Source organism: Felis catus, chromosome B4 (assembly GCF_018350175.1).
Source record: "Felis catus isolate Fca126 chromosome B4, F.catus_Fca126_mat1.0, whole genome shotgun sequence".
NCBI lineage: Eukaryota > Metazoa > Chordata > Mammalia > Carnivora > Felidae > Felis > Felis catus.
The window spans coordinates 100,569,113-100,584,314 of NC_058374.1; the positions used below are offsets into that span (position 1 = coordinate 100,569,113).

General features: G+C 38.7%; 1 long non-coding RNA gene across 1 annotated transcript in view; it reads left to right on the forward strand.

Annotated features, from left to right (window-relative positions):
• The first annotated feature begins 1,966 nt into the window (after nucleotides 1-1,966).
• Nucleotides 1,967-15,202, forward strand: part of LOC123386652 — a 98,802-nt gene continuing 85,566 nt past the window's right edge. Inside the window, exons 1-2 of the long non-coding RNA XR_006600886.1 lie at nucleotides 1,967-4,977; nucleotides 5,479-5,631. This is a non-coding gene — a long non-coding RNA (uncharacterized LOC123386652). The remainder of the gene's footprint in view (nucleotides 4,978-5,478; nucleotides 5,632-15,202) is intronic.

A 15,202-nucleotide genomic window follows, 5' to 3' on the forward strand; every position in this document is an offset into this window, starting at 1 on the left:
TATTAATGCCCTAAAAGCATTATTTTTCCTACCCACCTTCCTCCTCCCCCCCACCCCCGGCCCAGCCCCTGACAAATTAGACACTCACTGGCAATGTAGTCCTCTTATTTACCCTTCTCTCTCCTTTTTCCTCTTCCACATAAATAGAAGTTTCATAGAAAGGGTCACATCATGGTAAACACTGTGACAGCTGCTACCTACTGTTTTGTGTTGGGAGAAGTTTCCATTTTTTCAACATTTCAGATCTGCTTTCCAGACTCAAATCTTTGAATTGACATGTAGGTATTTATTTGGAGGCTGCTGTGTGTTGTGGGCATCTCCACTTTTTCAAAGAAATGGGGAATGGATGGATGTGATTTTTCTTTTAACCCCATCTTTAATCTTTCTCCAAACAATAAACAGAGTGGCAGTCAATCTCCTACCTTCTTGTCCTGACTGAAGTTCATCTTTCCCTCTCTGGATCTCTCCTTCAATGCCTCCCCTACAGAGTCTCTCAGGAGACTGTTTAAAACTGCCTCATATGGAACCACAAAAGGCCCCGAATAGCCAAAGTAATTTTGAAGAAGAAGACCAAAGCAGGAGGCATCACAATCCTAGACTTTAGCCTCTACTACAAAGCTGTCATCATCAACACAGCATGGTATTGGCACAAAAACAGACACATAAACCAATGGAATAGAATAGAAACACCAGAACTAGACCCACAAATGTATGGCCAACTCATCTTTGACAAAGCAAGAAAGAACATCCAATGAAAAAAAGACAGCCTCTTTAACAAATGGTGCTGGGAGAACTGGATAGCAACATGCAGAAGATTGAAACTAGACCACTTTCTCACACCATTCACAAAAATAAACTCAAAATGGATTAAGGACCTGAATGTGAGACAGGAAACCATCAAAACCCTAGAGGAGAAAGCAGGAAAAGACCTCTCTGACCTCAGCGGTAGCAATTTCTTACTTGACACATCCCCAAAGGCAAGGGAATTAAAAGCAAAAATGAACTACTGGGACCTTATGAAGATAAAAAGCTTCTACACACCAAAGGAAACAATCAACAAAACTAAAAGGCAACCAATGGAATGGGAAAAGATATTTGCAAATGACATATCGGACAAAGGGCTAGTATCCAAAATCTATAAAGAGCTCACCAAGCTCCACACCCGAAAAACAAATAATCCAGTGAAGAAATGGGCAGAAACCATGAATAGACACTTCTCTAAAGAAGACATCTGGATGGCCAACAGGCCCATGAAAAGATGCTCAACATCGCTCCTCATCAGGGAAATACAAATCAAAACCACACTCAGATATCACCTCACGCCAGTCAGAGGGCCAAAATGAACAAATCAGGAGACTATAGATGCTGGAGAGGATGTGGAGAAACGGGAACCCTCTTGTACTGTTGGTGGGAATGCAAATTGGTACAGCCGCTCTGGAAAACAGTGTGGAGGTTCCTCAAAAAATTAAAAATAGACCTACCCTATGATCCAGCAATAGCACTGCTAGGAATTTACCCAAGGGATACAGGAGTACTGATGCATAGGGGCACTTGTACCCCAATGTTTATAGCAGCACTCTCAACAATAGCCAAATTATGGAAAGAGCCTAAATGTCCATCAACTGATGAATGGATAAAGAAATTGTGGTTTATATACACAATGGAGTACTACGTGGCAATGAGAAAGAACGAAATATGGCCCTTTGTAGCAACATGGATGGAACTGGAGAGTGTTATGCTAAGTGAAATAAGCCATACAGAGAAAGACAGATACCATATGTTTTCACTCTTATGTGGATCCTGAGAAACTTAACAGAAACCCATGGGGGAGGGGAAGGAAAAAAAAAAGAGGTTAGAGTGGGAGAGAGCCAAAGCATAAGAGACTCTTAAAAACTGAGAAGAAACTGAGGGTTGATGGGGGGTGGGAGGGAGGGGAGGGTGGGTGATGGGTATTGAGGAGGGCACCTTTTGGGATGAGCACTGGGTGTTGTATGGAAACCAATTTGACAATAAACTTCATATATTGAAAAAAAATAAAAATAAAAAAATAAAACTGCCTCGTATTGTCCAGACTCCATGGGATCCAGGGCAGCACTAGACTATTCCCAGTATCGCCTTTAGCCCTGGCAAATCATCTCTCTTTTAGCTTCAAGCAAAACCCCCTTCCGTTTTGGACACTGCGTTCTGTCCATACTACCATCTAACCTTATTCTGGCTGTCATCCAAACTCCAAATGTGTTGAGGGTTTGGCATCTGGATCACAGTCTTCCAAGTCATGCCATGATCCTGGGTGACTATAGTATCTACATAGATGAAAAATTCAACATTTTAGTCTTAAATCTTCTTGAACTTCCCTTAAATCTTCTTCAGCTACCTGAATGGCTGCCTGCTGGGCTCTGAAATCTTTAACATTGTCTTTACCCCTAACCTTCAGTCACCCAAACCTGACACACTGCTTCATATTTCTCTTCCCTGTACTTTCCTATTCTCTTAATTCAGTTCTTCCCTGCAGTCTAAACATGACAAAATCCTTTCTATATAAAAAACAGCTTCATCCCTGATCACAAGTCAACCTCTAGCTGTCTTTTAATGTCTCTTATTCCCTTCTGAGTCGAATGCCTCATAAGAATTATCTTAAAGATTTTTTTTTTGTTGTTGTTAATTTGAGTATGGTTCACAGGCATGTTACATCAGTTTCAGGTGTACGACATAGTGATTTAACATCTCTACAGGTTGCTGTGTTCACCACAAGTGTAGCTACCATCTGTTAGTATACAATGTCATTACAATTTCATCAACTATATTCCCTGTAGCCGTGCCTTTTATTTCTGTGACTTGTTCATTCTATAACTGGAGGATTATCCTTATTTTCTGCTTTGACTCATTCTTTGGGAGTCAGGCAACTGATTCCACCAAGTCAATGAAATTGCCATTTCTGGCCATCATCTAATTATCCAATCCAATGGACTGCTTTCAGACTTCATTATAGTTAATCTCTCTGCAGCATTTGACTCTCTGTGGTCAGTTTTTCTTCCTTGGATTTTCTGGCACAGTTCTCTCAGGGTCATTTCATGATTTCTTTCCAGTCTCCTTTGCCAATTCCTCCTATTTCCACCCTAAAATGTGAATGATTCATTTTCCTCTTCTTTTTGTGTGCTCTTTGCATGTCTCATTCTCTTCTCTGACTCCCATCTATAGGCTGAGGATTCATGAATTCTAAAGGGAAGTGAATGAATAAATAATTACTTTCTAAACAATACATATTGTCTCAGGAATGATTTAAAACTGCTAATAAGGATACAGGAAAATCCAACTGAGAAGCAAAAAATAAGTAGGAGACAAAAGGAACAAATTGAAATAAGGGAGAAAACAAAATGTCACCCAGGAGGAATGAGGCTAAATATGCTATAAGTCCCAAATTTAGTCTTAAGCTTTTCAGAAACCAGTGAGAAGAGGGTGAAATCTCATTATGGTTATGCAATCCAAAATGCCTGTAAGATAGCAGTTGTTTAGAAATCCAACCATTGGTGCCACTGGGTGGAAAGCTCTCAGGGGTGGATGAGGAGGCCTCCAAAGGACATGAATCAAATCTTCAATGTCATTATTCCAAAAGATAAACTCATAAGTTCCCGGGGGCTGTTTTATAAACACGTTCCATTTAGACAGTGGCATCAGGGTAAGATTCAATTTAGTTAAAGCAGTTCTGTGACAGACCAGTATAATATGGTTTATGTTCCTAAGGAAATGTTTTAGAGAATCTTGAAGATGATTTTGTCTTGCAAGCAATTGTCTCATAAAACAGCTTTTGACACCTATTGAGGATGAGATTCTACTCTGTGACAAGTATTTAATCTAGCAAACTTGTATTTCTAGTTCTAATCTAAACACTTGGTAGTTATCTGCACCTTGATATCCCACAGGTATCTTGGTTTCCAAAACTGCACCCATTATTCCCTCCAAACTGATTTTTCCTATGCTCTGACTGGGAATAACATTATGCACCCAGTCTCATCAAGAAATCTTGAAGGCATCCTAGACTTTTGTTTCTTTCCCCCCTTGTTCCTCACACTCACAAAATAACCACATCCTTCTGATAGACTCTCCTTATATCTTGTGTCTCTATCCTGCCTCCTAGCTTCACTGCCACTGTTTGGGTTCCTTCGGGACCTTATTACTTGTCTGAACTACTACACTATTGTATTATTGTCGTCCTTGGTCATAGTCTGGCCCTCTGTCCCCTGATCCAGTTTCCATCTGATTCACCTTTGTGCTTCTGGCATTACCACAGCGATTAGCACACGGCAGGCAAGTAAGGTATTTTTGTTGGATGAATTCATATATGGATGAATGAATGTACACACACGTGGGTCTTATGAGAGTCATTATTATAATGCTCCTTTCTGGGGCACCTGGATGGCTCAGTTGGTTAAGCGTCAGACTCTTGATTTCAGCTTGGGTCATGATCTCACAGTTGTGGGATCAAGCCTCATGTCGGGCTCTGTGCTAGGCATGGAGCCTGCTTGGGATTTTCTCTCTTTCCCTCTCTCTCTCTGTCCCTCCTCCTCTCTCTCTCTCTCTCAAAAAAAAAAAATATGCTCCTTTCTAATAATAGGAGAATCATATCTACTCATTCATGCACCATCAGGATTAAGGCAAGTATTTGTGTACAGTGGTAAGAAATTAAATGTTGTTTCACAGATTCTGAGTTTTTTTTTTTCTTTAATCTTTCCTATGGGCAAACACTTGAGGAGGAGACCGAAGAACTCAATTCTCACGTTATTGTTAGAAGAAACTCCAAGAGAAGCCTAAAGAGGAGAGGAGGAGAAGGAGGTGGAGATGAGCAGCTGTGTATCCACCAACAGCCTGGAGGTGGGAGGTGAAGGATTGACTCAGAAAAGCAGTCAAGATTTAATTAAAGACCCAGGCGTGGAGACGCTCATGTGAGGGGAAGAAAGAAGACTCACCTGTAACTGCCTGGTATTTGTTGGGAGAGGATGAAGGGAAGAGATTTATATGAATGTTAAGAATATGTAGCAATGTGGGAGGGAGCCCATAGGGGAAATTGTAAGATAAGTACATGAAATATGATTGGTTGAGAGTATAAAGCAACATTGGGAGAGGCTCTTGATAGGAATAATTACATGAACGCAGCTGATAGCTACAGCCCTTTGTCTCCTAGAAGTAGGATGGCTATTGTGGCTAGGTAGAACAGTGTTATGAGTTAGCTAATCAAAGAGTGTTAAAAATCCATGCAAACTGCATCTTGGGCTCACCCCTACTCTATGAGGGTGAGAGACAGGAATGAGAAATAAGTATTGCTTTATGACGCTGGCCCCGGAACTCTCAGGATGTAGTATAAATCCTTCAGTAGCAGTCCTGCCGAAGGACTAAACCAGACAGGACGATAGGTTTCATACTGGGTACTAACTCTTGTTAAATACCCAGATTATGACATTCAGAACAGGGTCTGTCCTACAGGAACCGTGTACTAATCAACAGAGAAGATCTCCTGGAGGAAGACCATTTACTTAAGTCTCTTAAGTCATGGAGCCATCCACCCCTTTCTCCTTAAGGGAATATCTCTTACTTCCTTTTGGCCAAGGGAGAAGAGGAAAGAAAAAGAAAAAGAAGGTAAGGCTTATTAAATCTCTAATGACAGTAATAATTGTATTGAGAGCTAACATTATTAAACACTCACTATGTTTAGGGCACTGGTCTCAGAGCTCTAGTTGTATTGTTATTTTTTATTTATTTGATTATTGCAACAACTTTGGAATAGGTATAATTTTGTTAGCAGGGCACGCCTTCTTATAGTGGAAGATCATAGCTATGGGAAGAAGGGTTTCCAGCTGATTACACTGCTTCTGTGGCCTGTCAGGTGCTCTAGGGAAGACTTTGTTGCCTAAAGCCTCTGTGTGCACAACCTGTAATTTGCAGATATAATAGCTATCATAAAGAGTTATATTGATGATTAGAGATAATATTATATAAAGGGTCTAACATGGTCGTTAGCATGGAGGAAGTAGACAGTAAAAGGGAATTAATGTCAGGTCCTCTTTGATTAAACTCTTTTTGTTCTTCTATTTTACAGTTAAAGTTAGGATAAAATTAGTTACCGCTATTTTCTCTTCCAAGCCCTGCTTTTTTTTTTTTTTTATTTCTTAAATTCTCAAAGGGAGTCCTAAAGCAGGAGATCAACAGACCAGTTCATAATGAGAATGAAGAGATGTTCTTGATTCTGCTAATGAATTTTAGCCAGTTCCGTTCAATAGTAGACAAACTTAGTTAACAAAGAGTTAAATGTTATAACCAGGTATTCCCAGTTTTTCCCAAGTTTCATGACTGAATATCTAGGAGAGGCCAAATCAGAAAGAAAAGTTCCAGGAATGCAGGACTGAGCCAGGCCAGATTATTTTAATTTATTATTTGGCCCTCCAAGAGGCAGGGCAAAGCACCAGGAACAGTGAGATCAAGCTACAGGCAGTTCTGATCATTTCTTTCCTCTAACTAGGCTCAGTCAATCTTAGTAAAATGAAGTGGCGTAGATTGGCTTTTGATAACTTCAGATGGCAAGCAATATTTGAGTGTTTTCAGTAAAACAAAAGATAGAAGTGATAAATAGTGGGAATAGTGACATACTGTGAGAATGGTTCATGAGAAAAATTAATAATGCTACCAATTTCTATCATTACATCCTGGGGAAGCTACAGAATTATTCAGGGGCTTGGTCTTAATTATCTTCTAATGAAGATTTGATTTCATTTGCTCTTGTAATCTCTCATTCTTATGTCTCTTTCCATATACTTCCCTTGCTTTTAATTTCCTAGAGTTAAAATGTTCCATGCTTAAGATTCTCAGTAGAGCAGCTGAGCTCCATAGAGGAAATACTATGTCAATCTCACAAATAATATAATGAGTTGTGCAAGGGCCTTGCTTTACTACTGCTGGTCATATTTTTATGTGATGCATGTACTCAGTAGGAGGAATGAGGAAGGACTCAGGGAGAAGCAATGTGATAGCCACTCCTATAAATCTTCTCAACTACTGCTCTCCCGGTTTGCTTTAGCTTTGTTAAAAAATATCTTAGGCTTTTCCGCATTTTTAATAATAAAATTTCCCTTGTATCAAAGGACTATATTCAGATTGTGTAGAGAGTCAAATAGTTCTGTAAGGTCATTATGAAAAGCACCAACAACTTTAATGGATTACTACTTCCTAATTTTTCACTTTTAGACATTATCTACCTCTTTCCCATGAAAGGTGAAGATTTAGCTCTCTTTCCCTCCCCTCCTTGCCCATCCCAATCACCCACACATTTCCCATCCGTCCATTCTCCCATCCCCTCCGTAGAGTTTTATTCTCTTGAAAAATTTCATTGGGTCTATAGTCTGCACGTAAATAATTAAAACTATTCAAATGATGCCTATACTTGAGTAATGTAATATACTATAACTGTTTTTCCTGCACAATATTTGATTTTTCCAAATTATCTTCTTTGTTGATGATTATTCTTTTAATGTGTTTATCACAAATTGAAACCCAAATTCTCACCCAATTGTGTAAACCTCTTATTAACACATCACATATTCTACCAGCTTCATCTTTTGGAAATAACTTTCCCAGGAACTTCTAATTGATTTAAATTTAGGTAGTGGCTTTCAAGACCTGCTGCCAAGCTGTCCTAGGATCTTATCTTGGGATTTCCTTTTCATCTCTCTCTTGTGTGGCAGCCTCTGTTTTCTTCAGTTCTCAGTGTTTTTCTTCCTCTGTTCCCCCATTTTATTGGATAACATCCTTCCGTAGCTTCCTGAGAAAGAAAGGATGGGCAGCAAAGTTTTCGAGACTTGTATATTCAAAAATGTATTTATTCCACCTTCAGGCTTAATTATAGTGTGGATGGATAGTTTGTTGGATACAAAATTCTAGGAAGCAAATCATTTTCCTGTGCAATTTTAAAAGCATTGCTCTGTTGTTTCATAGCTTCTTCTGTTAATTAGAAGCCGAAATTCTGTCATTATTTTTGATGGTCTGTAAAACCTGTTGTGTCTGGAAGACTTTTTATATTTGCTCTTCTTCCTAATGGCCTGAAATTTTATGTGTCTATTTTGATGCATTATGTTGGGCATTCAGTCCAGAAACTCAAGTCCTTTAGTTTGTTAACATTTTTTGAAATTGATTTTTATTTGCTCTCTCTGCATTTTCTTCTGGAACACACCTATTATAATGAAGTTAGATCTCCTGAATTAATCCCCTGATTTTCCTATTATTTCTCAACTATAGACCACTTCTGTTTTCCTTCTACTTTCTGGACGATTTCCTTAATATTTATTTCAGGATTTCTGTTGTGTGTTTAATTTCTACAATCATATTTTTAATTGTTAAACATCAACTTTATGCTGATATAACTTATATACAAAAAAAACCCCACACCATTTAAGTGTATAGTCAGTTTTGGCAATGTATATTTAATCAATATATGAACCATTTCAATTATACCAAAACTTTTTTTTGTGCACTTTGGTAGGATTTCATTATGTATCTTTTCATTCTTTTAACCTATTTTTACATTTAAAGTGGCTTCTTGTACATGGAATATCGCTGCATCTTTTTTCCCCAATACAGATTAATAATCTTTGCCTTTTAATTGGAGTGTTTAGACCATTTTCATTTAGTGTACTTATCTATCTGGTTAGGTTTAATTGATATTATACTGTTGGCTTTCTATTTGTCTCATTTAATCATTGGTTATTTTTCATATTTTTCTGCCTTCTTTTGGATTAATTGAATGTTTTTCAGTATTTCATTTTATTTCCACTATTGGCTTAATCATTATAATTCTATGATCATCTTAAAATTTTTTTTTCAAGAACTCTTTTTTATTTCCAAATATCCTTTTTAAGATTCCAACCTATTGTTCCATGGATGTATTTTTTTCTCCTTATCTCTGTGAATATATTAACACACTTGAGGTTTTCTTCTCCCTGCATAGTTGCTCCAATTTGCTTTCCTCCAACAGTTTGTTTTGTTTCTTTCACATCAGAGGATTTCCTCTAATGTTTTACAATATACTCTAGGGGATCCCATTTTGGATAATGACCCACCAACCAAATTGGATCCTTGCTTTTTGGGAATTTTTAAGATGAGACACAGCAAGAGTAGTAGCAGTGGTAGAGGAGAACAAAATGGAACAGGTGCTGAGACAAAGGGAAGCTGAGTCATAAGAATGAGTAACAGCTGATGACTGCATTTCAAGGGATGCTTGGTGTCTGAGTGGGGATGAATGACTTAACCAGGTTCATGAGGGCAAATAGCTACTGAAATAGTTTTCTGGGTTCTCCAGTTTCTTGTGCACCAACTGAACTCCCACTACCATGTGGTGGGATACCAGGATACCACTGGTATCTTGTAGCCCAAAGGACCTTAGTATATACACATAATAGAAGGTGTAATTAGCAGAAACAATTAATGTAAAGTGTAAAATCTGCAGGTTATACATGTTAGGCTAAAAGCTTTACAAATCCCCAATCTATAGGCCAGTAAGGCATATAATGAGTAGGAATGTATGCTCTGTAGTCAGAGCACCTGAATTTGAATCCTGGCTGTGCAACCTTGGGCCTATCACTGAACTCCTCACCCTTAATTCCTCATAGGTGGGGATAATAATCAGAGGTAGTTTCAGAATTTCTATTTAGAAGTGGATTTGCTGGCAATCTGATTGGAAAAAGAACTTGCACTGAGTTTGTGTAGCACATTCCAAAAAAGTCAGCTTTTCAAATCAAACAATAGAGAGTGGCTGAGAGAGAGAGAGAGTTAAAGATACTCGTTGGCACCATCATTCCTAATAACACTGGTTGGTTTGTTATGAGAACTAAATAAAATTATTTATTTTAGGGATTTAACATAAGGCCTAGTAATACGTATTCTATGCCTTATCAATGATGGAATTAAATTATTATAATATTTTTATTATCAGGTATTTGAATGAAGGACATATGACAGAGAGGAACAAGGGTCTCTTGAAGTGACAGGCAGGTCATGGTGTCTCTACAATAGGCTTAATAAACCTCCACTCTAAACCTGGAATTAAATGAGCACTGTATCCAATTCTATCTCTTTCGCACTCTAGAGAACTCCTCTCCTGTGGTTACTGCCTGTGGTTGAAGCTGTCTGCTTACTCTGTCTTTGCTTTATCACTGTGTCATGCCCTCTAACAACTGCATTCCCAGGGAACTCTATGTTGTATGCAGTGACTTGCCCCCACTCCCCCAAAGATGCTGCTTCTGATTTTTAAATTTGTGTCTTGTCAGCCAAGTTCAGTTTCAACTCCCAGTGGCCAGGCATCCTTTTTTTCTCCCCCTAGACTGTTCCCTGAATCAAGTCTTTATTTACTTTGCAAATCCCATCACGCCTAGACAATGGGCTGAGACGACATATGTGGAAACACAACCCTACATAAGATATACCAGTAAACATTTTGTGATTTTCACAGACGGTTGGGGCTGAGGGTACAGTGAAGTCATACTGTTAATCAAATCTTACAAAATGTACTTCTCTCTTATTCATGCTTATTCAAAGGCTTCCCACAATGAATTCTTATGTAAGTTGATACGTAGTTTTAAAAAGCCATTGTTGCTGAGGCTTAAAGAAGTAAATGCTCTTTGAGTAGACTCGAGCCATCTTCTTGCCTGCCCCAGCTGCTGAAGGTAGCTCCTCATTCCCACGCTCCACACTTCTAAGGACTTGAATTTGCTTTGAGTAACTCTCCTTCCTCACCACCTTTACCTTCACTTCCACTTATTTGCTTTTCACCTTTTTTTTTTTTTTTTCTAGATGTGATGTTCTTGCTCTGGTTGGCTTTTCTGAATAGGTTTTAGCCTAGTTTGACCCTTTATCTCGATGAAACCTTTAAATGACACTCTTGTATAAAGGTGTCCACAGGTCTGACTTGTGGCCCTTAGAAAGGACCCTGCTCTTGGAGCCTTTGGTGATCCATCCATTCTTCCCTGGTTCTGGATTAGAAGTGGATAAATTGGACATTCTCCAAGTATTAAAGACTTTGGATATAATGGAGATCACCACTTCTCAACCTTTACTTTCATCAACACTTATGAAGGATAATTTCACATCAATAACACATTCGCGTAAGTGGAGCTGGATAATGTGAAATTCCTACTATACTAGTAATATCATTATTCTTTTTTCTATCTCTCAGAAATGCAGCTGGAAGTGTTAGAGTGACATTATTAATGGGATACTTTTAAATCCACTCTAATTTATGGAAAATGTATAAACTACATTAGTTTATGATGCATAACAAATTACTTAAGTTACACTTCATTATTGATTGAGACACATTAGTGAATTTTAAATCTTTTTTTTTTTTTAAGTTCTTAACAGTGGAATTCTTCTTAGTAGGGACCTGTTTCTGAAAAGTCCAACATGTAAAACAAATTGAAAGGGAATCTCACTGATGGATTAGAATTCAATCCCTTCTGTGTTCTTTGAAGACCATGCAGCCCCTCCATAAAGTCCTTGGGGCTTTGCAGAGCACAATGTGAAAACCCAATGCCTTTAATTATATCTTAAGCTACAAGCAGTGATTCCATGAAGTTGCACCACAGTGAGAGTTCATCCAGGATAAGGCATCTAGGAAAGTATTTTTATGAGGAAGCTATTGAACTGTGACAACATTGTACTATTTGGATATTGGAACCAGACTCTTACTGCATTGTTTTATTCCTTCATTACCATGTCCCTCCAGGTCCCTTCTCCTTGTGATTCATGGCTATCACCCAGAAGCCAAGGACACCTGGCCTGCCGTCCTCTCCCAAACCCTCATTGCCATTTCATCCCTATCCATGCTGACCTTATCCCATCTGGCTCTTGTCTTACTGATTGTCCATCTGTCCAATGTGGCCTCTGGAACGCCTCCTCTCTTGTCAACACATTCCATTATATGCTCCATACCACGTTTTTCTCTTTCCCATGGACTCCTTTGTCTTGGTTAATGACTCCATGGTCCTCCTCTTGCTTTCTGAGTCATCATCTCTGATGACTCACATACCCTCCACTTCATATTTAGTCACCAATTCCTATTCATTCTAGGTTTAAAAATGTCTCTCAGGTGTGAGGGAAATCTGGCTGCAATGTCTGTCATTCCATTGATCACCAGGGTTGAGTTGGTCAATCTAGCTTGCTAGGTGGGTGTCTCTTTACTCCCTCACTACTCTGTGAGTGTTCTTCCCGAAACTGCACACTTGGTCAAAGAAGATGACCTTCCCTGAAAGAGCAGGACTTTCTGAAAGAGTAGAGGGTATAGTTCTGCTAGAACCTCCAAACAAGCTCTCCAAGTCCATTTGTAGGGGAACATATGGTAGTGAAGCTTCTAAGACTCCAGACGTATACAGATGAGGTGCTGCATGTGGCAGTCTGCCTTTATTAAAAAAAAAAAGTCTCTCAAATCTGACACCATCATAATCTCTAGGCTCTTAAAATAACTTTTGCACAGAGCTTTGAATATAGTCTATACTCAAAAAAGTTTGCTGAGTGCAGTATTCGTTTTAATATTTTCCAAATGTGCGTGCCCTCTTTCCTGCCTTCTCCCCTGCTTATTTATTTTCTCTCTGACTTCAGTCTCATATTTGGGTGAAGATATTTAAGATTTTCTTCTATTCAATATTTATGATTGACATTCTTTTGAAAAACTAATAGTTGTAACCTTAAGGTAGGATTTTAATAGGGAATATAGCAAACTTTAGCAATTTTATTCAATTTTACTATATAGAGCAGCAGTTTCCAACCTTGATGTTGTTTTGATCAGGCATTTCAGAAGGACCTGGAGTCTCTCTCTATCTTTTTAAGTTTATTTATTTTGAGAGAGAAAGAAGACACGAGCAGGGGAGAGGCAGAGAGTGAATCCCAAGCAGGCTCTGCACTGACAGCATGGAGCTGATACAGGGCTCGAACCCACGAACCATGAGATCATGACATGAGCCGAAACCAAGAGTCAGATGCTTAACCAGCTGAGCCACCCTGGCACCCAGGAAGAACCTGCAATCTAATGGGGGAAATGTGAATAAGAGAGACCAGCAGTGTGATAGAGACTCTGAAAGGAATATGTGCCAGGTAATGTGGTGCAGTGATCAATTCTACCTGAGGTTAGGGAGGTGGAGAGGTCTTAGAGGGCTTCAAAGAGGGAGTAGCTCCCACTTTTGGAATTTAAATGGTTTGTAGTTGCTCAGATAAGGAAGATAGGATGAGAGAGTTTAAGGTAGGTTAGGCTAAAGAAGGTGAGAAATGTTCATTGTATTTTACAGAAAGATAGGATTTTAATAGCTATGAATGGAAAGTGTGTATAGCAGGTGGAAAGAACAGTAATAATTAAGGTGTGTGGTTTAGGGCATGTTTGAGACTTATCAATAACTCTTTGACCTCATGACAAGATGTATTGAGAGAAAAGAGTGGATAGGCAGGTGGGTTTCCATTATGGAAGGCCATGAGAACCATAGTAAGTAGTTCCACTTTAGGAAATGTTGAGCTCAAGAATATTCTTTAGCATGGAAAGAGAGCACCAAAGCTAAACTGTAAGCTAAGAATTCTGGTGACATGTATGAGGATTGGACTGTAGTGGGGGAGAGATTGGTGGGCTGCATTGACCAGACTTGTGACTGACAAGTCTCGTATGGTTATTGAAAATGTTGGTGGGCAGTCCTCAGATTCCATAACCTTATCTTCCAGTTTAGAATGAAAGTATGATGTCAAAAGAGGAAAACTAGGCAGAGAAATGTTGTGCAGGGCCTTCAACAGTTTGATTTTTTGAGGAGACGGCTGTTGCTAATGAACTTTGCTTGTAGTGAGCTGTAATGTAGTGAGGAGGTAGAACAGTAGGAGAGGAAGAAATTAGTGTGGGGAATATTGTTACCTGTTGCAGCAACTATCTGATCACCTAAAAGATTTACACATTTCTTCCCCTCACCAGCTCCCCTTCTGGCAACCATTCTCGGTAACAAAAGGGGAGGTATTATGGAAGACAATTTAAGAAAAATATTAGGTAGGCATTTGTTCACACCAGCAGGACTTGACATTTTACAGGTTCTAACTCATTGAATCCTCATAACAATGCTATATAGTAGATTTTTTAAATCCTATTTTACAGTTGAGGTAACCAAGTCTCTGAAAGGACAAGTGACCCATGTGAGGTCACGTAATGAGTAGGTGGCAGAACCAAGGTCTGAACCCAGAAACATCTAGGTTCAAAGCCCCTTATTTTTTTTTTTAATTTTTTTTTCAACGTTTTTATTTATTTTTGGGACAGAGAGAGACAGAGCATGAACGGGGGAGGGGCAGAGAGAGAGGGAGACACAGAATCGGAAGCAGGCTCCAGGCTCCGAGCCATCAGCCCAGAGCCTGACGCGGGGCTCGAACTCACGGACCGCGAGATCGTGACCTGGCTGAAGTTGGACGCTTAACCGACTGCGCCACCCAGGCGCCCCCAAAGCCCCTTCTTTTTCCAACAAATGCTGTTTTGTATTTTTGTATTATCTTAGGAAATGTTTTTCTTCTCTTATGAAGTATTATTGTTAATATATGTCTCCCAAGTTGACATCAAATATTCCAAATCTGGGAAGTAAGTTAAGGAGGAAATTAAAGAAAACTACATCAACAGACACATTCTTTTCCACTTTCATTCATACAGTTTAATTTTTACACACTGAAAAGACTATTATCATGAAATTATCCAGCCATGAATGTCACATTATTTTTCCTTTTCTTTTCTGATTGCCAAGAGGATCTCACCTAAAATTAGAAAATATTTTGGTACATCGCCTCTCACAGGGATGTAAAAATTAAATTAATAAATTTATGCACTGCTATGAATTCTTTATGACTGAGTTGTCAATTGCTTCCTTCAGGCAATGAGCCAATGTTTATTAAGTAGCTACAATGGGCATAGTGTTTTGGGAGGCTTTGCAGAAAGTGTCAAAGGAAATAACTGTAGATGTGATTTCCATCACAAGAGGGTTATGATCTAATGAAGAAAATGAACAAAATATATAATAATAGAGGAGAACAAAAGTATATATATATATATATGTATATATATATATACACACACACACGTATATATATATACACACACACATACACACACTCTCTAGTGATAGTTATATATTTATGTATATCTATATAGATATATCTTTAA